This window comes from Mirounga leonina, unplaced genomic scaffold (genome assembly GCF_011800145.1).
Source record: "Mirounga leonina isolate KUSES-001 unplaced genomic scaffold, KU_Mleo_1.0 Mir_82, whole genome shotgun sequence".
Classification (NCBI taxonomy): domain Eukaryota; kingdom Metazoa; phylum Chordata; class Mammalia; order Carnivora; family Phocidae; genus Mirounga; species Mirounga leonina.
In genome coordinates this window covers 42,189,640-42,215,323 of record NW_023270825.1, presented here as the reverse complement: position 1 = coordinate 42,215,323, position 25,684 = coordinate 42,189,640, and the positions used below count along the sequence as shown (strand labels likewise).

General features: G+C 41.8%; 1 long non-coding RNA gene and 1 pseudogene across 1 annotated transcript; both read left to right on the top strand.

Annotated features, from left to right (window-relative positions):
* The first annotated feature begins 3,162 nt into the window (after positions 1-3,162).
* Positions 3,163-9,040, top strand: LOC118002037. Its single transcript, XR_004676926.1, has 3 exons — positions 3,163-3,275; positions 5,699-5,763; positions 8,797-9,040. It is a non-coding gene; the product is annotated as an uncharacterized LOC118002037 (long non-coding RNA).
* A 1,028-nt stretch (positions 9,041-10,068) lies between these two features.
* On the top strand, positions 10,069-11,423 carry LOC118002528 (annotated as a pseudogene).
* Positions 11,424-25,684: the final 14,261 nt, after the last annotated feature.

The following is a 25,684-nucleotide window of genomic DNA, read 5'->3' as shown; positions in this document are numbered from 1 at the left end:
TGAGACACTGAAACTTAGAAAGCACAAAGAAAATGGCAGCTACATCATCATCATCACCATAATCATCACCAAGTCTGGTTCTGGCCTAGCCAGGAGAACTCACCTGGATGCTTTACAGAAACCTTGCAATCTGGCTTGCCCCCATATGTTTGAGGGGAAGAATGGAATGTTAAACTTTAAGAAGAGTTATCCAAATTAATCTCATTTTTCTCTTCACATTTTCAAAAATCTTCTTTAGAAGAGCATTGCATGGACTCCAGAGCACTGGAACTTGAAATTTCTAGTTCCATCTCTGCTAGTAGCTATTTATAGGACTTTTGGCTTCTCAAAGCCTCAGTTTTCTTAGCTGGAGAATGGGAATTTATACATACTTTGCAAGATTGTTTAAAGAACTGACGGGGTAAGGTACACAAAGTTCTTCATATGGTATCTGGTATATTGAGGAGAGCCACGAATACTCATGTGCCTTCCACCCACTTGGCTCTGGGCTTCAACACCTTTGTTTGTTTTTTAAAAAAGATTTTATTTATTTATTTGAGAGAGAGGGAGAGTGAGTGGGAGAAGCAGACTCCCTCCTGAGCAGGGAGCCCAACACGGGGCTCAGATCCCAGGTCCCTGAGATCATGACCTGAGTCCAAGGCAGATGCTTAATCAACTGAACCACCCAGGTGCCCCATTAACACCTTTATTTGTAAAAGAAGGGAGTTGGAGAAGTAGTTTTCCTCCAAGTTTTTTCACCTCTAATATCCTGTGATTCTCATGACACTCTCTTGTGGTACATAATGGAAGTCCCCAAATCACAGAAAAGGAACTGGGAGAGAAGTTTCCCATAGAAGCTTTCAAAGCCCTTGCCTCTTATCCGCATGGTGCTAAATTCTCTTTCCCTACCCATTTGGGTTGCCTCACACTGTAATCAGGGAGCTGTTCTTCCTAATTTCCGTTGATAAACTCTATAGCTCTCCTGTACCTCTTGAAACTTGAAAGTATTTATGTATTGTCCTGGCATCATTGTATAACACACTCTTTAAAAATTTGTACAGCAGAGGCACCTGGGGGGCTCAGTCGTTAAGCATCTGCCTTCGGCTCAGGTCATGATCCCGGGGTCCTGGGATCGAGCCCCGCATCGGGCTCCCTGCTCAGTGGAGAGTCTGCTTCTCCCTCTCCCTCTGCCTGCCTCTCTGCCTACTTGTGCTCTCTATCAAATAAATAAATAAAATCTTAAAAAGAAAATTTGTACAGCATTTTGTATCCAAGCCATGAAGGCCACGACCTGATTTGCTTCCCAGAACTAATCCACAGGCAATCTTCCTCATCTTGGTCTATACCATTTCCTTCCACTCAGTTACTCAATTAAAAACTGAGGTGTCATTCTCACGCCCTCACTTACCCTCACACCTACATCCAAGCCATTCAACAAATCCTGCTGATTCTACCTTCCAGACCCACCAACGCTCTCCATTCCCACCGCTGTAACACTGGAGCCAGCCACCGCCATTTCTGATGGAGGACTACTATAGCGGCCTCCTCACGGTCTCCAAACTTCCTCCTTTGCTCATCTACAGTTTATTATTGTAGCAAGCTTTTAAAGAATGTGAATCAAATTGTTATTTCCCTGCTTGATGTCCTTCAACTTGCTTTTCTTTGGTTCAAGGCCCTGCATGATCTGGCCATTACCTATCTTTCCACCTTCATCTAATACCATCCTCTCCATCTCCCATGCTCTAGCCAATCTGAATCTTTCTGTTCCTTGAACACCCCAAGCTTATTTCTGTTTTAAGACTCTTATTCTAGCTGTTCCCTTTGCCTGAAATGCTCTGTCTCCTGATCTTCCTTTGGCTGGTTTTCTTGGCATTCAGATCTAGGGGCAAATATCACCTTCTTAGGGAGGCCATTCTAGACACTCCAATCTAAAGTATCCACTCATATTTAAACCTTAATTTTCTATCTCTCCCATTAAAATATATGCTCCCTGAATTCAGGATTCTGGCTTATTTTCTTTGCTGCTATAGCCACAGAGCTTGAAACTATGCGTGGCATAGAGTAGCTACTCAATAAATAATTGAGTGAATGAATTCCAATTCATTCTGCCTTAACTTTGCATCAATATTTAGTATCTCACACCACTAGAGGGCAATAAATCACCTAAGTGGAATGAGGAAATCTGTCTTTTACATCACCTTCCCAGATGAACTTAATTGATTTTAATCATTAATGTGACAGACATTAAGAAAAACACTCCCACTCCAAAAAAAAAGAGGTAGAGGGGAGAGCCTCTAGATTTTCCAACCAGCCACCAGGTACAAGCCCAGGAGAAAACGTTTATTCCAGAGTTACAAATAGAGAAATAATTTTAAAAAGACTTCCTGTTTAAAGATGTTATTCAGGTTTTAAAAATGTCATTATATAAAATGAGAAAATGTTAACTTCAGTGATATTAAATTATTTGGACAGTCAGGGGGTGGCATCTGGGTGGCTCAGTCAATTAAGGGTCCGACTCTTGATTTCCACTCAGGTCATGATGTCTGGGTTGTGAGATCGAGTTCTGAGTTGGGTTACAAGCTGGGCCTGGAGCCTGTTTAATATTCTCTTCCTCTCTCTCTGCCCCTCCCCCACTCTCTCTCCATCTCTTAAAAAACAATATTTAGACGGTCAGGGGAAATTAAGCAGTATCATATTTTCTCCATCTTTTACACACACACACACACACACACAGATATATGTTCCTTGGTCAGTATTCTTATTTTTGCTTTTAAAAGTTTGAATCCTGGTCAGTCTCCTGGGAGTAGAGAATCTGAAAGGGACTTTCTTTTTTCTATTTTTGTATTTAATTCCATTTCAGTCTGAGCTTTTACTTCTACCTCTCTTAAAGCAACATGACATGTCTAGGCTGTACCATCGAGCACTAAGACATCAGATGTTTCCATTGACAGGCCTGCCTAGTTTGAGGGACTAAAGTCCAGTCATAATAAGGACAAGGTCTGTTACTTGAGCCTGCTGCAGTGCCTGTCATTTAAGGCCCAGAGAACGTGGAAATCACACACCCAGCTGTCTGTCCAGCGACAAGAAGGACACACTATTCCCGGTGAACTCAAGGTGGCAGTGTAGAGATTCTAGAAATGAATTTCCCCCACTAAGGTCAAACTATTCTGTGAAGGACTTCTGTGATCGTTGCTTGGCTGTAAGGACAGTTTCCAAAACCACACTGGCTCAGTCGCCACGACAACTGGAAGACTGTACTGGAATTTACAGAGTTTCTAGTTGCCTTGTTTCTGGAGGTGAGAAATGACTTATAGAGGGAAAGCCTGAGCCTGTACAGGAAAAACTTAATTTTTTTTTTCTTACTATTGCTGAGGTGGCTTACTGTGGCAGAAAAGGCTTCCCAAATGTGAGTGCTAATTGCTGTGAGAGCTGGGGGTGGTCAGACAAGGCTGGGACCTATGCATTTCCAGGGATCCCCTGCAGGAGGGGAGTGGCCTAGATTTTTCTAGTCGCTTAACAACAATGAGAATGGTTTAGGGCACCCGTCATATATGTTGGAGGGAGGGAATAATCAAGATCAGCTTGCTGGCTTCTTGACATTCTTTTGAGGAGGGCAGAAGCTCCTGAATCCTCAGGTCTGTGCTGCCCTATTGCCACTAACTCAGTAAGAAGGATTCAGAAAGCATGAGAATGAGTCTCATGTGGCCTTCTTAGCTGAGGGGAGAGAATGTTATCTCCTACTCCGATGTTCTAATTCTCCACCACAAAAGACGCATTCGCACATCCATTTGCAAACACTCACTGGTTGAGCGTGTAAAAAAGAGTTACTAGATTCAAGAAGTCAAATGGAAATAAAGAATTTAGTTATGAGAGGAAGAAACTCAAAGGAAGTTATGAGAGGAAGAAACTCAAAGGAAGAACACGACACTTCTAGTAAGAGGGAATGACGTGATAGTTCATGGAGTAATGATTTTGGTCTTAAAGGATGAGTAGGATTTTAGTTTGATGGAGTTGGGTGATGAAAGGGAGGGCCCTCCAAAACCAAAAAGACAAAGAAAGCCAAGGCGTGAAGGTGAGATAATTCAGAGTATGTTGGTTACAGACAGAGTACAGCCAAAGTACAGGAAGTAGTAGGTGAGAAGGCTTTCAAGCAATATTTCTCAGCCCAGGGAGATTTTTTCCATTCAGGGGACATTTAGTAACATCTGGAGACAGCTTTGGTTGTCCCAGCCGTGTGGGGGTATGCTACTGGCATCTAATGGGTAGAAGGCAGGGATGCTGCAATGCACAGGACAGCCCCCACAGCGAAACTTGTCCCGCCCAAAATGTCAATGATACCAATATTAGGAAAACCTCATTTTTAAGGAAGGTGGGTCTTGGTCACAGAGGACATTAAATGTCAGATGAAGAGGGTGGAAATTATTTAGTAGGCAAAGAGAGATGCGGAGGGTTGTTATGTGGGAGAATAAGTTTATCAGTAGTATGATTTATGGGAGTTACAGGGATAAAAACATTCACAGCCTTTCCCTTCCCTTATCCTTTAAAGTTTGCACTGCTTGGCTAACCACCTTTGTTGTACTTGAGGGTAACATGTAGAGATGCAGGGTTGGAGAAACCTGGATAAGCTAAATTAATCTTCCTATGTAAGAACATGGAAACTCCAAGAGGAGAAAAGGTCAGAAGGTGGGGATGAGGGAGGCAATAGAGAAGGAGGGAGTGAGGAAAAGAATCAGCACAGGTAGAAGTAATGAGGAGGGCACACTGAATTATGGGAGGTGCTGAGATAAAAGGCTTGCTTCTGTCTTTGGTGAGCTTACAATTTCCTAACACAGATGGTACATAACCAAGTCTCTGGTACTCACAGGAAAAGAGCATGTATATTTTCACAAGACTGTCATTTTTCAGAGCTTTCGCTGATGTATAAAATCTTCAACTCCGGAGGAAAAATCATCTGGGGCTGTTTTTCTTGTGGGTTTTTCTTACATTGAACATGAAGTAACAAACTGACAAAATCCATCCAAGTCTAGTATTAAATTATCTCTGACTTTTGGGCTGGAGTTGGATTTGACACAGATGACTAAATATAGCCTTGTTAGAGGTGAGTCATCATAAATTTGGCCAATGGGAAGCAGCAGTGGAGACACTGTTAAGTCTGCAAGAATATCAGTTCTTCATGTCACAGTCAGTTGCTCTGGTCTGTGTTCCTCTGCCAACTTCCAGTGGCTAATAAGGTTTTGGCCCAGCAGTGGAAGCAATGGTGCCAATGACAAAGATAAACAAGGTTCTCTGCCAGGAGCAAAACCTGAACTCTCTCTGGTAATTGCAACCTGACATGTGCATGGCGCCAGGATCATGGGTCATCCCCACCATTGCCATTTGCTATCTGCCATGGCCCCAGGGACTTCTTACTATAGGATGGCTGCCATGGGTGCTCCATTATCATGAATATGCCAAGGTAGAATGGTCATGTTCTTCTTGTAACTTCTCAGGGCTAATAGAGTTGGAAATGAATGGATATTAGGAAGGACACTCACAGAACTCAGCCTTTCTCCATAGTGGTCAATCAGGGATGAAGTCCATGCACCAAATAAAGAAAAGCTTTTGAGGTGGGGAGAAAATGTTGCTTGTCTTTAGTTGGAAATGTTCTGTATCATATAAAAATGCTTTTGATTGCTACTTACAACAAGTCAAATAATGATGGCTTATTATTTTGTTGCAGGACAAGAAGTCCTTTGTGGATGGATTTTGTAGTTACAACTTCTCTGTGATGCATCAGGGATACAGGTTATTTCCCGCATTTCTGTTCCTCACTCTTAGCATGTTGGCTTTTCCGTTTTTGCTTGTTGCTTCGTGTGGTGCCAGTTACTTCTGCCCCTTCTACCAGGAAAGAAGAAACTTTTCCCACTACTTACTATGGGCCAGGACTGGGAAAATGAATGTGTGTCTAAGAGGAAGAGGATTGTTGTGAATGGTTTCTATCAGCCATGATTCATCTCCAAGGGTGAGGCCATTTTGTTATCACAAACAACAATGGGGTTCCATTAGCAAGAAAGGAGAACTATTGGGTAGACAACTAAGTGTCTGTCATAATCCCTTGTTATGTCAGGCTCCAAGTGTGGTGTGAGATGGAAATACAGTGGGCTCCACCACTCTGTGCATGTTCTCACGGCCTTCTTCACCTTCCCTCTCTCCTCTGAACTGACCTCTCCTTGCATGCACAGATAGATTTCTAGTAAATTCCTGCTCATCCTTAAGATCCTACTGAACCATCTTCATGAGACCTTCCTGGACCTATGTCCCAGTGTTAGGCATGTCCATCCTGGCTACCACAACAAACTCAACCCTGCCATATATCATGATGAATTGTGGCTGTCTCTTATCTTTGTTTGCCACCAGATTGGGCTCCATGAGGAGTCCTATTTATATATGTCATATTCATATTCCCAAGATAGAGCATAGAATGAATCAATGAGAACTCAAAAAAGAGTTTTGGTCCATGCTGTAATCCCTTAAGAAATGGTGTTTCTGGATAAGGCACACACAGAAAACCTCATTATTTGGGATTGTTAAGAGACTATACCTTTCAAGGAAGAAGGGCTCTGTCTCAAATTGAAGATGATCCTGTCTGTCTTTTCTACATTTGACTGCTGGCTTCTAGTATCAGCAGGCACTTCACTATCCCCTTACCTACTCCCCAGCTCCCCAAATGTATATGGTGGAGTGAGACTGCTCTTCCATGGTCCATCTCTGGGAAGGCAGTGTTTCACTGGGAAAAGAGCCTGAGATTTAGACATTTGAATCTTGGCTCGGCCATCATTATGTTCTACTAAAGAGCAACACATGTTTAGCCTGTTAACTAAACTCATTGATCTTCAGTTTGCTGACTGGTAGCATGTGATAATAATAGTTTCATAGGGCTGTTTTAAATATTAAATGACGTAACACATGTAAAGTGCTCACTATGTGGTAGATGTTTAAAAAAGTATTACTGTTAAGGAATGCATCTTAGATTTTCAATGATACGCTTTTATTAGATCAAAGTTCTCTTATTTGCAGATGATTTCACTGCCTTAGAGCCAAAGAGTTTTGTATCACACAATGAAGTTGGGAAATTTCTTAGCTCCATATCATGTACATAACTAAACCCAGCTCTGTATTTAAAAAACCTGGCATAATTATATCCCTACTTTCAAGCAAAGGTCACAGAATATCCCCATAGAAACCATTGTGTGTTTTACATACCAATCTTGATGTAAGTGCAAAGACTTACTTATAGTAAGGTCATATGTATTCTAATGTATGTAAAAGAATTTATAATTATAAATTATGTATAAATATATAATTCATTGAGATATAATTTACATACCATAAAATTTGCCCTTTATACAATTCAGGGGATTTTCATATATTCTGAGTTTTATAATCATCATGATCTAACTCCAGAATATTTTCATCACCCTAAAAAGAAACTCTCAACCCCATTAGCTCTCACTCCTCATATTCTCTTTCCCCACCCCCGTGCCCCAGTCCTTGGAAACCACTAATCCTCCTGTTTATACGGATCTGCCTATCCTGGACATTTCATATAAATGGATTCGTACAAATGTGGCCTTTTGTGTCTCGCTTCTTTCACTTAGCATAATCATTTAAAGCTTCATCCATATTGTAGCATGTTTCAGTACTTCTTTCCTTTTTATGGCTGAATAATACTCCATTATATAGATAAGCCACATTTTGTTTACCAATTCGTCATCAGATAAATATTTGAGTTTCCACTTTTTGGTGATTATGAAAATGCTACTTCATGAATATTTGTGTACAGGTTTTTGTATGGACATATGCTTTCATTTCTTTTGGGTATATACCTATGTGTGGAATTACTTGATCATATGCTAACTCTATGTTTAAACTTTTGAGGAACTTCTAGGCTGTTTTCAAAGTGGCTGCTACAACTTACATTTTTACCAGCAATGTCTAAGGGCTCCAATTTCTCCACATCTGCACCAATACTTTGTTATTGCCTTTTTTTTAGAGAGAGAGAAAAAGTAGCATGTTCCACATTTGTTACTTGACGGGGTTATTGGGAACAAAACAAATGTTTTCACCTTCTTCTGGAGGGGCACACTCAATGCACTCTCAACATCAATTTATTCAGTTACCCATAAGCCTCTCTTGAGACTTTACAAAGCCCACAGCCAGTGAAGTGACTTGTGGCTGAAGGGATAAAAAGCACAGTTTCTGCCCTTGGAAGTTTGGGTGACTATCAGAACAAACAACCAGCCAAAATGAAGAAACCAGGAGCCAATCTGTCTTCTCCTTTTGCCAATGGCACATTTTTTACCCAAGTATCAAATGTGCATTCCCCGTCCCTGCTGACTGGGCCATTTTCTGGTTAACCTACATGGTTGACTTTTTCCAAGGCACACCAGGCTGGGGGGCAGTGATTGTGAGTCTCCTGCTCCTTCAAGACACTAGGGTAAGTGAAAGTTCCGGTGGTCTTGGCCACCTGCCCCCTCTCCCCTCCTCTGAGCCAAGCTGTTTGATTTTCTGGGAAGGTTCCTCTGCATCAGCCAACCTGAAGTGATTTGAGACAATGTGTTTTGTTAAGAACCAGTTAATAGCCACTTGCCTAGAAAAATACCTAATTAGCAATTGCCCTTTGTGAGGCTTACTCTGAGGGTTCCTCACCTTTGCTCATCACTGGCTTTCAGAATTCTTAAGGGATGGAGCTAAAAGCTCTTTGGAGATTGAAGAAATAGGGCTGCATTTTATAAAGAGGCTTTCTCTCTTCTTTTCTTTTTCTTATTCAATAATCAGATCCCTGAGAAAGAGGACACCGAGGCGAGGATTGAGAAGCAAAGTGTCCCCTACTGCTCAAATCTGCACCCACAGTTGATGTGGGGGCCTGGGAAAGAAGGCCGTCCTTGAATTTTCATTGAAGGCATTATGTATTATGTGGTGAACATCACAGTCCTTTACGCCATGCTGAATAGGTGAGTAGAATCAGCTTTTCAAAGGCCCCTTGAAGATGTATCATTTGTAGAACACACCAAAATCTGTTTAGCAATATTCATCAAGATTATGCATTTAAGTGGAAAAGGACAGTTTGTTTTTCAAAATAAAGGTGGTCTGGGTGTTCCTGTTGATTATTCTTGAGATTCCCACACCAATGAGGCAGAACCCGGTGCCCCCGACCACCCCACCCCAGGCCAGTTTAAAATCAGCATGAATGCTGTGTAATCTAACCAACAGGATTGATCCAGGTCAGGTATTAAGGGCTAAAATGGATTAAACAAAAGACATTCCGAATCCTTGTAACAAGAAGGAAAAACTTCAAAGGTGGGATTTGTTCCTGTTATGACAAAGAAAGTGGATTTACAAACTGCCTTGAGGCATACCCCTCTGTGACTTTCAATTTGCTCTCCACAGTGTGGGGAGGCTTTCCCCCTTCTCTTCCCCTCCCCCCCTCCCCCGCCCCCAGCTCCTGGAGTCCTCCCCAGGGTAAGAACTTCTGGTTAAGAGGATCAGATTGAGAATGCTTTTTCCTGTTTGTTTTTAAAGACCAGGCACCCAGCATCTCCCCGATCAAATGACACTCCTGTCCAGGCACCTCCCAGGTCCCCATCACTCAAAAGTGTAACAGTGACAATGAGCAGGTAAATTAGGCAGTGCCATTTAGATCCCTTCAACAGCGCAGACTGAACTCTCCGTTGTGGTGCTTGCATTTGGCGTGAAAATCCCGAAGAGAGAAATGCAAACAAGAAACAGGGTCTCCTAAAGGGTTAAAGATAACTCTACTCTGTGAGAGGAATTAACCTACCTCACCACATAGACTTACAGTCCTGGATCAGGATTAGCCACATTAGGTTTTATTTTCAGTACCCTGATGCAATGTTATAATAAATTTTATTGTAATAGTACATATGTAAACATAATTTATCTTCTAGGAGTTCAAAACATTGTGTAGTTTTTGGTAAGATATGTACATATTTACATTCACTTACATATGTATCTATATTCTATGCATTTATCAATCACTGTACTTAAATCACCTTAAAATACGTAAGTTCTCTGGGATGAAAATGGAAAATGGAAATAGTATGTAAATGTTCCATCAAAGTTTCTCAACTTAAGTGCTGCACAAATCCCTTTAAAAGGAAATAAGAAACTCCTACCGAGCAGTGAGCCCGGCCGTCCTGCGGATGTGTGTCTCCCTTCAGCAGTATTTGGCCGGCACGGACCCAGGCACGGGGCGCCCCTCCTACCAGCCAACGACCACCCTCCAACCTCTTCTCTAGTCGCAACCTTGGGAGCCATCTTCTTGGCCCCCGCGGCCTCTGCGACCAGCCAATAGCCAATTTCGAGCTTAGCTCCTTATCACCGATCAACAGTGAGCTCCCAGATTCGTCAGAATGATTCCACCGAGGGGGAGGCCGCCGTCAACCGCCCGGGCAACATGCCTCTGCGGGCCCCCTACACCTACCTCTCTCTGGGCTTCTATTTCGACCGTGACGATGTGGCTCTGGAAGGTGTGGGCACTTCTTCCTCGAGCCGGTTGAGGAGAAGCACGAGGGCGCCGAGTGCCTCTTGAAGATGCAAAACCAGCGCGGCTGCCGCGCCCTCTTCCAGGATGGGCAGAAGCCGTCCCAAGATGAGGGGGGCAAAGCCCCAGATGCCCTGGAAGCCGCCGAGGTCCTGGAGGTGAACCTGAACCAGGCCCTTCTGGAGCTGCGTGCCCCGGCTTCTGCCCGCGCAGACCCCCATCTCTGTGACTCCCTGGAAAACCACTTCCTGGGTGAGAAGGTGAAACTCATCAAGAAGATGGGGACCACCTGCCTCACCTCCGCAGGCTGGCCGGCCCCCAGGCTGGGCTGGGCGAGGATCTCTTGGAAAGGCTCACTCTCAAGCACGACTAGGAGCCTCCGGAGACCAGCAGGCTTTGAGGGGGCCCCTCTGACATCCCCTGGTGCCGGAACTTGTGCCTCAGCCTTTCCCTGCAGCCACGAGGCAGCTTTGTAACCACTCTGGAGCCCTCTCCCAAGCCGTGGGCCAAATGGAAACAATAAAGCTTTTTGCAGCAAAAAAAAGAAAAGAAAAGAAAGAGAGAGAGAAAGAAAGAAACTCCTACCGATGCCCAGATGTTGATTTCAATTATGTTTATACTAATGTTACTTAAACATATATGAACATAAAACTAGTTACGAACTCCTTGTGTTGCAGTTCTTACTCAATAATAAAACTAAAGTATGTGCACTAATTACAAATGGCAAAAACAGTAAAATTCTAATTAACAACATTAAATTAATGTAACATACAATGTTTTCTTGAAATTGAATTACCGTTTACAGCATGATTTTGGTGCTGCCCGCCCCTCCGTGTTCTGTTGAGTTTGGCATACCAATGCAGCTCTTGGAACTCCTGAAAAGCTTTTTTCAAACCAAATACAATGACATCATTTGATCCTTATTTTTGCATTACTTCTTTGAATAATTGTTATCATCATGATCTTTTCTTTTTTTTTTTTTAAAGATTTTATTTATTTATTTGAGACAGAGAGAATGAGAGACAGGAGAGCATGAGAGGGAGGAGGGTCAGAGGGAGAAGCAGACTCCCTGCCGAGCAGGGAGCCCGACGCGGCACTCGATCCCAGGACTCCAGGATCATGACCTGAGCTGAAGGCAGTCGCTTAACCAACTGAGCCACCCAGGCGCCCCTCTTTTCAACTGTAATATATATTGTTTCATTTTTCTGATGCAACTATAAAAACCTAATATGTGATTTTTGTATTGAATTTGCCTGTATTCTTTACTCATTAGCCTGAAACAGCGAATGTACTTCTGGGTTCCAATGATGCACAGACTTTGGTGCTGAAATTCCATGACAGGATTCTATTACAAAGGGGCGCCTGGGTGGCTCAGCCGGTTAAGCGGCTGCCTTCGGCTCAGGTCATGATCCCAGGGTCCTGGGATCGAGCCCCGCATGGGGATCCTTGCTCAGTGGGGAGCCTGCTTCTCCCTGTCTCTCTGCCTACTTGTTCTCTCTCTCTGTCAGATAAATAAATAAAATCTTAAAAAAAAAAAAAAGGATTCTATTACATGTCATCTGGATGATCCGGAATATGATTATATGACATTTTTCAAAGATAGTTTTCTGTATAAAGTCAACAACTTTCTATAGAGAATGCAATGTCCTCTGAGAATATGTCCTTGGCCCTCGATTTAAGGATTCTAAATAAATCTCGCAGGCTAAACAGTGTCTTTGTCCCCAGAACTCATTCTCTTGCTACAGGACTGGGCATCTAAATTAAAGAACAAAAATATTCTTCTTTTATTATGAAGCTAGAGTGCAGGTCCCAATTAAATAACTTGTCTTCATTACCTAGTGAGTAAGTATTTCCCCACATTATAAATATAAAACCAGGTGCTTCTCCTTAAGGACCTTACAATCTACTTGAGACAAGACACAAACGTAAGAAAAATTTAATATTTGAATATATTCAAAATTTGCTTATGAGTCATTGACATTTCTTAGTCAACACACAATGTTTAAATTAGGCTTTGGAAACATTTGTCATTTACATTTGAATACTTAATAAAACTTCAAATCATGTGATACTATGTGCAGTGAAAAATGCAGCATCTGGAAGATGCCATCAGTGGTTTGAAATGAGAAACCTGATAGTATTTGGATTTCAACTTTCTGAAAAACATGTCATTGGAATGACCTTGAAAGTTGTGACCAAAATATTCAAACAAAGCCATGAGAAATCTCCACAATTGAACTGGGTATTATTTTATATCTGAACAAATTTGTGTGGTCATAAGAGATAAAATGTATATGGAAAGAATGGACACTTCTGGTAAGTTTAAAGATCTTTAGAATTAGGGAGAAAAGGGGCACCTAGGTGGCTCAGTCAGTTAAGCGTTCAACTCTTGATTACAGCTCAGGTCATGATCTCGGTCTGCTTAAGAATTCTCTCTCCCTCTCCCTTTCCCCTCGCCCCTCCTCTCTCTTTCCCTCTTAAAAAAAAAAAAAAAGAATTAGGGAGAAAAGAAATTTACATACAGTTAAGAGCCCCAAATATGTCAAATATAATCTAGTGATTTCCCCAGCAGGCGGTATGTTCAGACCCTGCAATTACAGAAGAATTAGATAATACATAACTGGAACCCAGAGCAATGGCCTATCTGGGACCTCCCCTTTGGAGGAGTTTAAATGTAGTGACTATAAAGCAGAAGAGGCACATTCTATCGGGATTAGAAGAGGCACATTCTATCGGGATTGCTGATGACACTCCAGGCTTGGTCCGACCTGGAACCACTGGTTGTTATGCAATCTTAATCCTTAACATGGCTTGAGCTAACTCAAGTCTTTCAACTCTGGGAAGACAGCATGAAATGTAGAAGTGTTAAGAGGCTCAAACTTGTAGTTTCAATATATTTGAGTGGAAAGGTATCTGCATATTCGGTATATATTACTACTTGTAATACTTCAGAGAATCTGTACTACTTGAGTAACTGATGAGCCTCGTAATTCCAGTACTAAAATGTGTAAGTCGGTAACTGATTTAGACTTGTGATTTTAAGGTGAAATCTAAGTTTTCAGTATCACTGGACTGTCTAAGAGAGCTTAACAATCATCACATATGAATTTCACTTACTGGATTTATAATTTGAGTACTTGGGAAGTTTGCTTAATCAAACAATTAAAGGACCTTAAAAGGAAATCAAGGGGGCAACTGGGTGGCTCAGTCGGTTGAGCGTCTGCCTTTGGCTCAGGTCATAATTTCAGGGTCCTGGGATTGAGCCCCACGTCAGGCTCCCTGCTCAATGGGGAATCTGCTTCTCCCTCTGGCCCTCCCCTTCTCGTGCTCTCTGTCTCTCTCACTCTCTCTCTCTTAAATAAATAAGTAAAATCTTAAAAAATAAATAAATAAAAGGAAATCAAGTACATAAATTAATAAATATAATTGAAAGTATTCTAAGATATTTAATTTATTAAACAAATTTATTCAAAGGCCAAGTTAAAAAGTGGTTATTTAAATTTGCCAGGCTAATAAATAGAATAATAAAAATTGTAAGCCAAACCTAAAAGCTTATGGCAGAGTTGGGTTTTTGAATTGGTAATTTTAGCACATCAAATATTATTGTTTTATTTTTTATTTTTTTTTAAGAGTTTATTTTTTGACAGAGAGATCGACCGTGAGAGAGGGAACGCAAGCAGGGGGAGTGGGAGCCGGAGAAGCAGGCCTCCTGCAGAGCAGGGAGCCCGACGCGGGGCTGGATCCCAGGACCCTGGGATCATGACCTGAGCCGAAGGCAGACGCTTAACGACTGAGCCACCCAGGCGCCCCAAATATTATTGTTTTAAAACCAAAGTTATCTTCTGAATAGTATCTTCTGCACTTAAGAAAAGAAATCCACACTTAATTTATTAAGTAAAAATACTTCTTTTATGGTATCATTCAAATGAAAATACATGGACAGTTGTTATCTTAATCATCTTTTTAATTACAGTATTAACTATGTTATGTTTCATTTTTCTGATGCAATTGTAAACTAACGATGTTCGGGGTCTTTTTGGAAATGCGAAGACCCTGCCTGTTACCTCCCCTACCATCACCACTATCACCCCTACTGTGGTCTCACTGGGGTCATGGGGAAGGGCAGCGTTTGTCTTGCCAAACCTTAGATGATGTAACTCACCTCAGGATAAGTGCTATATCATGGAGTGGGCAATGTGAAGTCTGCTCCTTTCTAAGTTGTTCACTACTCCCTCCCAATTCACCCCTCCTCCCATTTCCATTACAATCCATGTCTCACTTTAAGCAATAGAGACTGTGCTCTTGTGGAGCTCCCTCACATGCTGAAGAATCTCTTTGGGTGATAGCTATTGCTGTGGACTGAACTATGCCCCACCCCCTTCGAAATTCTTATTTTGAAGCCCTAACCCTTAATGTGAGGGTGTTGGGAGATGGAGCCTCAGGGAGGTGATAAGGGTTAGATGAGGTCATGAGGGTGGGGGCTCTCATGATGAGATTTGCGTCCTTAGAAGAAGAGACACTGCAAAGAAACTCTCTCTTTCTCCTCTCCCCGTCTCTCTTCCATGTGAGGCATGGGAGTAGGCAGCTGTCTATGAGCTAGGAAGAGAGCCCTCAGTGGGGAACTCCATCATCTGGCACCTTGACCTTGGACTTCTCAGCCTCCAGAACAGCGAGAGGTAAATTCCTGTTGTTTAAGCCACTCAATCCATGGCATTTTGTTATAGCAGCCTGAGAAGACTAAGACAGTTATACCCAAGGAATAATGCTTCTGATTAATCAAGATAGAGGAGTAAGGTATCAATTGCATCCAAGATTAGTCTTTCTAATTAGCAATTTCAATAACAACTAAAGGACTCAGAGATAAGGAAGACACTACATACTTTTTTCTACAAATGGTCTACAACCATTTAATGGTTCATTTTTAAGCCTATTCCAGGATTGAAGGTCATCTAAACAGACAGTTTAATAATAATAAAGAGGGGATCTTTTGCAGATTAAACCGAAGTTTATCTCATAGTTGCTGAGGGGACTGTGTGGTAAATAGTAATGATGGCCTCAACTTTTTTATTCCTCTCTGTATCCATGCCCTTTGTCATGTGTCTTTGCCTTCCATCATAAGCAGGATAGACTTACATTAATGCAGCACTGGGCTTAGCCATTTGGCTTGCTTTGGTTAATGCCATTTTAGAAGATAGGATGCAAGCAGAGACTCGACATGGGCTTGTGTATTGGGTTGGCTTTCCTTTGCACTTCTGCCAACACCATAGGAAAGTGCTGAAGCTGGACAAGGGCTGAGTCACCCCAGTCATACCTGCCCAAGTCAACCTACAGCCAGCATAACGGCACACATGGGAGCAAGCCCAACCAAGTTCAGCAGAGCTACCCAGCTGACTTCCAGATGGCCATAATGCATGACCTAGAAATGCAAAGTGACACAGACTGCAAACAAGGAAAACATGCTCTACCCCGTCACTCCCACTAATAAAGGCAATGGATGATTTTTCTTTGCACACCCTGATTGAAAACCTTTCAGAAAGTTGAAGCCGGTAGAAGTTTAAACAATTATGAAGATATTTGGGCTCTGACTTGCAGAAGTGGCTTTATGATGTGTTTATCAAATCAAACAATGATGGCCTTCAAATTTTCAAATTTCCAGGTTATCGAAGGCACCCCTCCCCATGAGGATACTCCTGTGTTCATTCTGCCTAAAATCATTTTCTACATGAAGTAATTACCAGTCTGTCAGAAACACAGCCATATTATCACCCTGTACCTTGGCAAACAAGTGTGTCCTCAGATCATTATAGGATCTGTGAGATGTCAGTAATGATGTGTCTTTCAGGGGCTGGAGGAGGGATGTATCCCAACAATGTTGTTACATCCAGAGGTGGTTCTTTCTTATCTAAATTGGACCTAACCGAACCCAGAAGCACAATGCCTGATGAACATACTCCCACTCCCTGGATAAGAGAGAAGAAAGTCTAACAGATCTCTCACATATCTAATTCCTGTGACTTGGATCCCAGTAATGAAATGAGAAAGAAGTTCCCTGAATCATTTTTAATCTGTGCCTTTTCTCCAAGGAAAGGTCCCCGAGGAGTTCATGTCATGTCACTAACTAATTAGATCTCCATTGCTTAGCAAGAATTCTACACCGAAGACAGGGTAATTCTATTAGAAAATGAAACCATAATATCGTACAGTTCTAAGGCTACTAACTTTGTATTTAATTATACAGGTAATGTAATTATGCAATCAGTTCTAATCTGAGATCAAGAGGAAAAGTTCTTGGGGTTTTTTTTGGTGAGGTTTTGTGAAAGGGCCATGTAATTAATACGACACACTTAATTACTGAAATGTAAAGATATCTTTGCAAGAATATATCCCCATCCAAGCATGTTCACTATATTAGCTGCTTAGATCTTTGCCATTACTAATGTATTTGTGGCTTCTTATCTTATAATGACCTATGGTAATAATTATCCCCATGACAGAACAAAGACCTTAGCACTGTATTGCAAAGCTCAGTTCTTCATATTATTCCCTAGAACAACAGAAAAACAATAAGGATTCAGAAAAGAATTTAGATTTCCTTAAGTGTTCGAACAAAATGTTTCAAATATCTATCCAAATGATGAAAATTTACCTGAGGCACACATTTTCAAATATGTGCCTTACTATAAGAAGAAAAGAAAAAAAAAACCATACATAATGGATAAATTAAATGGGTTTATATGAGCCACCAAAATAAGATTCTTCCCTTATAGTTTATAATCCCTTATAAATATAGACTTCAAAAAGTTCCTTAAACAGTAGACTTGATTCTTAGGGCTAATGTCTGCTCTTCTTTACCATGATAGTTATTTAAATTTCGGGTTTTTTCAGGTATGCCTGTATTACCTAAACAAGGTTCTCTATGTGCTTTATTTCATTTGATTGTTTTCTTTAAGATTGTTGGTGTTTGTTCTCTGGCCCCCTGAGAAAGAGAGAGCATAGTAGCTTAAATAGGTGGCACAGACAAGAACATATGTGCCAGTATGTTCGCCTTTTGGTAAGTCTTCCTTTTCCTGTCTTGAACTGTGAAACTTCCCCAAATCCTCCATCATCAGTTTGAAAATCAAGTGAGCCTACTAAAAATTTCCCTTGAAGTCAGAAACTCCTCTTCTGTGTTGTTCCTCCTTACTTGTTTATCCCTTTGGCCAATAGCTGTGCAGATGATTTTATTTCCCAGCATGGGTAGAAGCTTGATGTGTGGTTGTTATTATTTAACGTTGTTTGAAATCTTGCTCCTGGAGGGTGAACATTCAAGATAAGTGAGCTGGAAATGTAGAGGGAATGTGTGTCATTTGCTGATGAGAGAGCACACGGATTCAGTGACTGAGATGGGACCAGAATGCATTTTCTTTATAGTCAGGAGAGGAATTTGCTGGCAGAGTGGTTGAGAATGAATTCGTTTTCTATTGCTGTGAAACAATTTACCACACACTAAGTGGTTTAAAACAACACAAATTTATTAGCTCCTAATTTCTGTAGGTCAGGATCTACTGGGCTAAAATCAGTGTCAGCTGAGGCTATCTTTCTCACCTGGCCCGAGGTCCTCTTATTCACAGAATCCATTTCCTTGTGGTTGTAGGACTGAGGTCTCCATTTTCCTGCTAGCTGTTGGCTGGGGACCACTCTCAGCTCCTACTGGCTGCCTGCAGTTTGTGCCTGGGACCCCCACTGACAGTTCCCAACTGAGATGGTTTTCTTTCCTCCAGGGCCAGCAAGAGCTCATCTCTCTGCTTTCCCCTTCTGGGACCAGCCAGAGAAAACTCTCTGACTCATATAATTGGATAAGACCCATTTGGATAATCTCCTTATCTTAGGGTCAATTGATGTGGAACCTTATTTACATCTGCAAAATCCCTTCAGAGTAATACCTATATTAGTGTTAGATTGAATACCTGGGAGAAGGAGTGTACACACCAATGGCTGAAAGATGGGGATCATCTTAGAATTCTGCCCACTGAAGGGGACCTGTCAGAACCTCAATCTATTCTTTGAAATTGCTGTGGCACCTAAAACTTTCTCATGACAGAATCATTCCTTTGTATCTCTAAGAGTATCTTGTACAGTAAAACCAATGACTACGTCTATTATATGCTGTAATACCACTGTTGAGCACCTGCCATTTGCCAGACACTGTATATTATCTTACTTAATTTCAGCAACTCTGTGAGACAAGTGTCATTATCCCCACTTTATAAATGGGGAAGCTGAGTGGGTGGGGAGATGGGGTCACAGATATTAAGGAGGGCACGTGATACGATGAGCATTGGATATTATATGCAACTGATGAATTACTGAACTCTACATCTGAAACTAATGATGTACTATATGTTGGCTAATTGAATTTAAATAAAAAAATAAAGATATATTTCCACATGAAAAGCAAACAAACAAAAAGAAATGGGGAAGCTGAGGGTCAATGAGATAAACTTGCACAGAGTCACGCAACTATTTATGGTTGGGACTGGTGTACAAATTCAAGGCTGCCTGACACAAAGTGATAGTTTTTCTCATCATACTTACTCTATCTCTCTGTATCACTCAGAGTTCTGACAGAAAACAAATATCACACTCAAACAGGTATCATGGAAAGGGCCTTAATTAAAGGATTCTTTATGGAGGTGTGGGCAAGATTAAGGGAAGTGACAAGAGGAAGAAGCACCTGGGGACTAGAAGAAGCAGGAAGCCATGATCACGTGTGGGCCTGAAGGGACAAGGAGAGGGAACAGAGATAACAGAACCTAGAGAAAGCTCTAGCCAGGGACGAACCCAGGCGTTGGCAAAACCCAGCCCTCGATAAAGAATTTCCCTTTCTCTTCTACCTCCAACCTCCTGCTATTAGTTTCCATTGGCCAAACCCACCTGGAAGATAGAGGGCAAGAGAGCCCAGGTGATGTAATCCACTGGATCAGCATCCCAGAGCAGTGAGCAGGGCTTTGTGAGATGAATCTAGAGAGGGAAATGGAGAATAACCAGAATAATCCCCCAAATGCAAGTACCCCTACATGGGCAACACATGGCAAGATTCTTGAGGCCAAAGTTTCTGTCTTATATTTTTTATCTTCATATAATTTATAGAGATAAATACTTGGTTAATACTTAATTTATCGGCAGTTAGCATCTTGACAAGTGTATCAGTTTGCTGGGGCTGCCATAAGAAGATACAACAGACTGGATGGTCTACACAGCAGAAATTAATTTCTTACAGTTCTGGAGGCCAGAAGTCCAAGGCCAAGGTTTTGGCAGGTATGGTTTCCTTTGAGGCCTCTCTCCTAGGCTTGCAGGTGGCCACTGTCTCGATGCGGCCTCACAAGTCTCTTTCGGTGTGTGCACCCCGCCCCCTCCGTGTCTCTTTGTGTGTCCAAATCTCTTCTCGTAAGGACACCAGTCAGATTGGAATGGGGCCCACCATAAGGACTTCAATTTAACTTAATCACCTCTTCAAAGGCTCTATCTCCGAATCTAACTGCATTCTGAGGTGCTAGGGGATAGGGCTTCAACATATGAAATATTGAGGGACACAATTCAGCCCATAACAGCAATGTTGGTTTACAAGAATAATTTCTAACTAGCTAAAAGGAAATGTTAAAGGCAAGTAGGAATTGGAGGGGAGAGAGAGGAAGGAAATGTTCAGTTTTTTGCCCAACAGGATACTTCTGGAATATGCATTGTTCTAGTAGACTCTCCCTGCCTATGGGCAATCTGCAGGTACCAGGGGGATAGGGATGAGGGAGACCCCTGGAGAAGGACACTAACAGGGAAAGGATGCTCATTTTATAATTTTGCAAGAATGCCTTCAGACATAGGTGAATTCAGAAATCATTAAATTTAAATGGTTTCAAACCCACTTGTGATAATGCAACATAGAATGAAGTATCCTAGCAGTGGCTCTCAACCCTGGCTATGCATCAGGCTCTACTAGGGAACTTCAGACTTGGGCTCTATCCCTGGAGATTCTGATAGAGTAAGTCTAGAGTGGGGTCTTGAATGTTTTTAACGTTCTAGAGATGATTCTAGTGTCTAGCCAGAGTTGAGAAACCCTGGCAAGTCTTTACATAGTGGAGTTGTCTGTATGTGCAACTTAACACAGGTGAATTCAATTCTAAGAACTCAGCAAGAAATAACAATTTTTTTAAAGTCTTGGTAGTTTGGAGGCAACTGGGTGGCTCAGTTGGTTAAGCATCTGACTTTTGGTCTCACTCAGGTCTCGATCTCAGGGTCGTTAGTTCAGGCCCCACATTGGCCTCCGTGTTGGGTGTGGAGCCTACTTTAAAAAAAAAAAAAGAAATGAGTAAAGAGTATGGGTAGTTTCTTTTGTTCTGCCACACAATGTGCAGAAGCCCTGGAGCATGTGTGACCAGGAGACTGAAGCCAGGAATCCATTTCCTTTTGATTGCCAACTGCTTCTCAGAGTGTGTGCACGCTGCCAGTCCAAGTGCGAGAAGCTAGTGTTTAAAATATGTATTTTTGTACCTCATAGCTCTAACATCACACCAACAGCTTCATCTGGTGCTCAACCAAGGAAATTATAATTCATGTTCCAGTTCTAGGGGAGAGACCGGGTGGGCTGAGCTTATTCAGATATCAGTGTGTGAGGATCCAACATGGCCCCTCTCAAGTGATTTTTTTAAGGATAGATTTTTGAGTGTGTGCGATTTTCTCCTTAAATGCCGAGTTTAGTGCCTAATCCCTCTGTAAGATATAATTCTACCATGTTAATTTCACATACCCTGCAAAAAAGGGCATCACTAAATTGATTTAAAAGGAGTATTCTAAACCATTTTATTCCTTCAACATTACATTAGTATTTAGTAAGTGCCTACCACATTGAGGAACTACATGAACAAAACACAAATTCTCTGCCCCAATAGAGGTTACAGCCTAGTTGTGAAGAAAGAGATGATAAGCAAATAATGAGTAGAATATACTGAATATGAGGTGGTGATAAGTGCCATGGTTTAGGAAGGGAAACAAACCATGAAAAGCAGACTGAGGAATAGTCAGGAGAGAGAAGGAAAATGAGAAGAGTGTGACCTTCTGGTAGCCAAGTATAAAAATGTTTTAGGGAGGGGGCGTGTGGGTGGTGCACTGGGTTAAGCGACCGACTCTTGGTCATGATCTCAGGTTGGTGGGATGGAGCCCTGCATCAAGCTCCGTGCTCAACACAGAGTCTGCTTGAGTTTCTCTCGCTTCTTCTCCCTCTTCCCACCCCCCCCACTTGTGCATGTGCTTGCATGCACACTCTCTCTCTAAAATAAATAAATAAAAATAAATCTTAAAAAAATGTTTTAGGGAGGAAAGAAAGACCAACTAGATCAGATGATCTTGCTAGTTGAATATCATGAGTACCAGGGATTGTCACTGGATTTGGCAATGTGAAGGTCATGGTGACATTGACAAAGGCAATTCTGAACGGGCAGCAGGGATGACTTAAGTGGGTTCAAGGAAAATGAGGAGAGCTGGAGACACTGAGTACAGACAACTCTGTAGGGGAAATTTGTTTTTAAATATTCTGTTTAAGTTCAAAGCTGGGGCAAACACCATAGATGAAATAATACGTGAGGCAAGAAGGTAGGTCAGTCCACCACTTCTAAAGGGATTGACTAATTCAGGCCCCGGGCAGTCTGACTTTGTGCCCCTTCTTCCTTTCTGGTGCCTTCCTTAATAATACCCCTTCAGGATGGAGTGATCTGTGCCTTCAAACTCTGCTTGGTAGCTGTCACTAGTGGAAGTACAAATCGATTTATTGCCCCCTATTTGCCAGCAGGGAGGGTAGGCTTTCCCAAGGAACCTTCCCTTTGGCTCCTCAAATGCAGTGCCATCTGCAGCTGCCCACTGGGCCTCTAGGTAATACTTGGTCCACTAAAGCAAGTCTTAAGTGTTTCTAAAAAAAGGAAAACCAAAATGAACCCAAATATGGAGAGAGGAACAACCTCTAAAGTGTCTTGCCTGAGCAACGGGGAGGAGGAAGCAGGCCTCATCTGTCCTCCTCACAGAGACCATAATGCTTTCGGGCCTCAAAGAACGCCGCAATCTATGCAATTCACTGCTACAGCATTAAGCCTGAATGGCATTTGATGGCAGATAAAGTCTCTCTGTGTCACACAGCAGAGAGCTGTATGGCCAGATCTTGTTTAGAATTACATTTAAAACCTGGAAATCAAATGATAATGTCCAGATAACTTCTGTGGTAAACCCTAAACCAGTTATGCTTCAGGTTAAGCCTCTGCATTTCTAAACAACATGCCTTTATTCTCTCCAGGCCAATACTCGGACCTTCCTGCCAGCAATATCAAATGGCAAGAGGCTGAATGTACCCTCTGTGTGAGCTTAAAGGAAAAACAGCCAAAGGAGGCAATGCCTCTCTGCTGAGAAAAATCTCCATCTTTGATACGTCTCCTCCAAACACATATCAAATTGGCTCATTCCCTCTTGGCTTCTTGAGTTATTTCCTAATCTCTAAAATTTTAAAAACTAACTAAACAAACCTAAAAACGTCCCATCATTCCATAAAAGTAGAATCCTTTGTTTTCTAAATTCCTTTTCTTTATCCCTCTCACTTGAACAGATCTCCCTGGTCCTCAAATGGCGTCCTCGCACACTATCTTATTTCTCAAGATCTCAGAGTTTGAATGCATGAGGAAAATTGACAGACCCTCTAGGTGTCTGAGGCAAGAAAATAATCCAATCCTGGCAACAAAAGATAAAAAAGGGACAAAATTTGTTTATGTGATTTAATCCTCAGTTTATCACCAGGGCCTACCAGGAATGCAGTTTTTTTTAATTTATCATTTTTATTTATTTATTTATTTATTTATTTATTTATTTATTTATTTGAGAGAGAGAGAGAGAATGAGAGAGAGAGAGCATGAGAGGGGGGAGGGTCAGAGTGAGAAGCAGGCTCCCCGCTGAGCAGGGAGCCCGATGCGGGACTCCATCCCGGGACTCCAGGATCACGACCTGAGCCGAAGGCAGTCACTTAACCGACTGAGCCACCCAGGAACTGAATTTTTTTTTTTTTTTTAAGATTTTATTTATTTGAGAGAGAGAATGAGATAGAGACAGAGAGCATGAGAGGGAGGAGGGTCAGAGGGAGAAGCAGACTCCTCACTGAGCAGGGAGCCCGATGTGGGACTCGATCCCAGGACCCTGGGATCATGACCTGAGCCGAAGGCAGTCGCTCAACCAACTGAGCCACCCAGGCGCCCTCAGGAATGCAGTTTTAAGCAAGCTTGGAGGATATGCCTGTGCTGTTGGTGGGGCCTGTACTAATGTATGTCCCTTATGAACAAACCCTATCACCTGAGGAAAGAGTTCTGGCCTTCCCTTTTACCTCCCAATAAAGAAATCTATTTTGTTGGGTGCATGTGCTCATGGTCACATCAGGCATGAGAAGAAGACTTGAAGCATCTACACTGGTTTCCTCTGGGGTGTGGGAGCAGCTTTTATCTAAGCTCAGAGCTTATAAATGAGTTGCTTGGATTTTCTGTTGCACATGCTCCCCCAACACAATATCTGATGCAGAAAGAAGTATATGCTCGGATACTGAGCGCGTTTCAGTCCATTGGGGCAGGGACATACAATCTCTGGAAGGACACTAGTCATCATTTTATTACTTTAGAAGAGAAGGATTTTTCTTCCCTTTGGGCAAAAAAATGTTGCAGTAGATTCTCTTGCTAAAAGAGTCATTTAAATATTACTGGTCACGTCACATTGTAGTTGTTTGGAAATAATTATATCCATATCACAGACAGTAAATAGTAGATGTGCGTTCACTAACATTTTATTCATGTTCTGTTTTAATATGGCAAACTTAGAAGTAATTTAATCTCCCAGTAAATTGAAGTGGTGGGGGGTTCTTCACACAGAAGACTGCAAGTTATTAATTCCGGGCAGTCTTCATCTTGTACAATTAGTCACTGTTTGCAGCTGGAAATGTTTTATTAATTTTCCATAGCAGTTGATTTTCCACAGTTTTCTCAGTTTAAATTAAGCAGTAAGAGCTGCTGTTTCTTCTTAAATAAATTTTCTTTCCACAAAAATACATGCCTCTGGCTATGTCAATTTTCCCATTTGATTAAAGTGCCAGCAGGCAATTAATAACTTAATGCATTTTAAAGTACTTTTGGAAAAAGTAATTTGAATAGCCAAACTTGTGTATTTGAATTGATTGTTGCAGAAGATTTAATAGACATTTGAAAATCCTAGAACCTTGGAAAGGACAAATGTGGCCCAGCAACCACGTCTGGGGGACTGTGAGGTGGTCTTCATAAAAAGCCCATAGCTGGCACTCACACGGGGGGTAGGAGGGTGAGAGGGGTAGAGGTGACTACCACTTTCCAGGAGATTGATGAAAGAAAGGCAACCTCAAAATGGTCTTCATGGGAATATACAGAAGACTCTAGATTGTGATGTGTGGTCTGAGTGGGAAGCCATTTAGGAAGCAATGAGACAACATGGATGGACATGGAAGACGTGATGGTAAGAGAAAGAAACCAGGCACAAAAGGACAAATATTGTGTGATTCCACTTACATAAGGTATGTATTGTAGTCAAATGCATAGAGACAGAGAGTAGAATAGTGGTTGCCAGTGACTGGGGACGAAGGAATGGGGAGTCAGTGTTTGATGGATATAAGAGTTTCTGTTAGGGGAGATGAAAAAGTTCTGAAGATAGATAGTGGTGATGGTTGCACAACATGAGACTCTACTTAATGCCATTGAATTATATACCCGTAAAGGGTTAGAGGGGTCAATTTTTATGTATTTATTGTTTACCACAATGAAAAAAAATAGCAATGTGGCCTTTCCCTATGTTCAAGGTATAGAAGCAAGGATGTGGTAGGTCCTCAGATGCAAAATTCCGTTTCCAAAAAAAATAAAATAAAATAAAATTCCCCATTTCCTTGGGTATTTGAGTAGGAGCCATGACCAACTGTGCTGATAACACAGGAGCCAAAATTCTATATATCACCTCTGGGAAGTGGGGTCAAGGGATGGCCAAATAGACTTCCGGCTGCTGATATGGGTGACATGGTGATGGCCACAGTCAAAAAAGGCAAACCAGAGCTTGGAAAGAAGGTTCAGCCAACAGTGGTAATTCAGTTGTCAA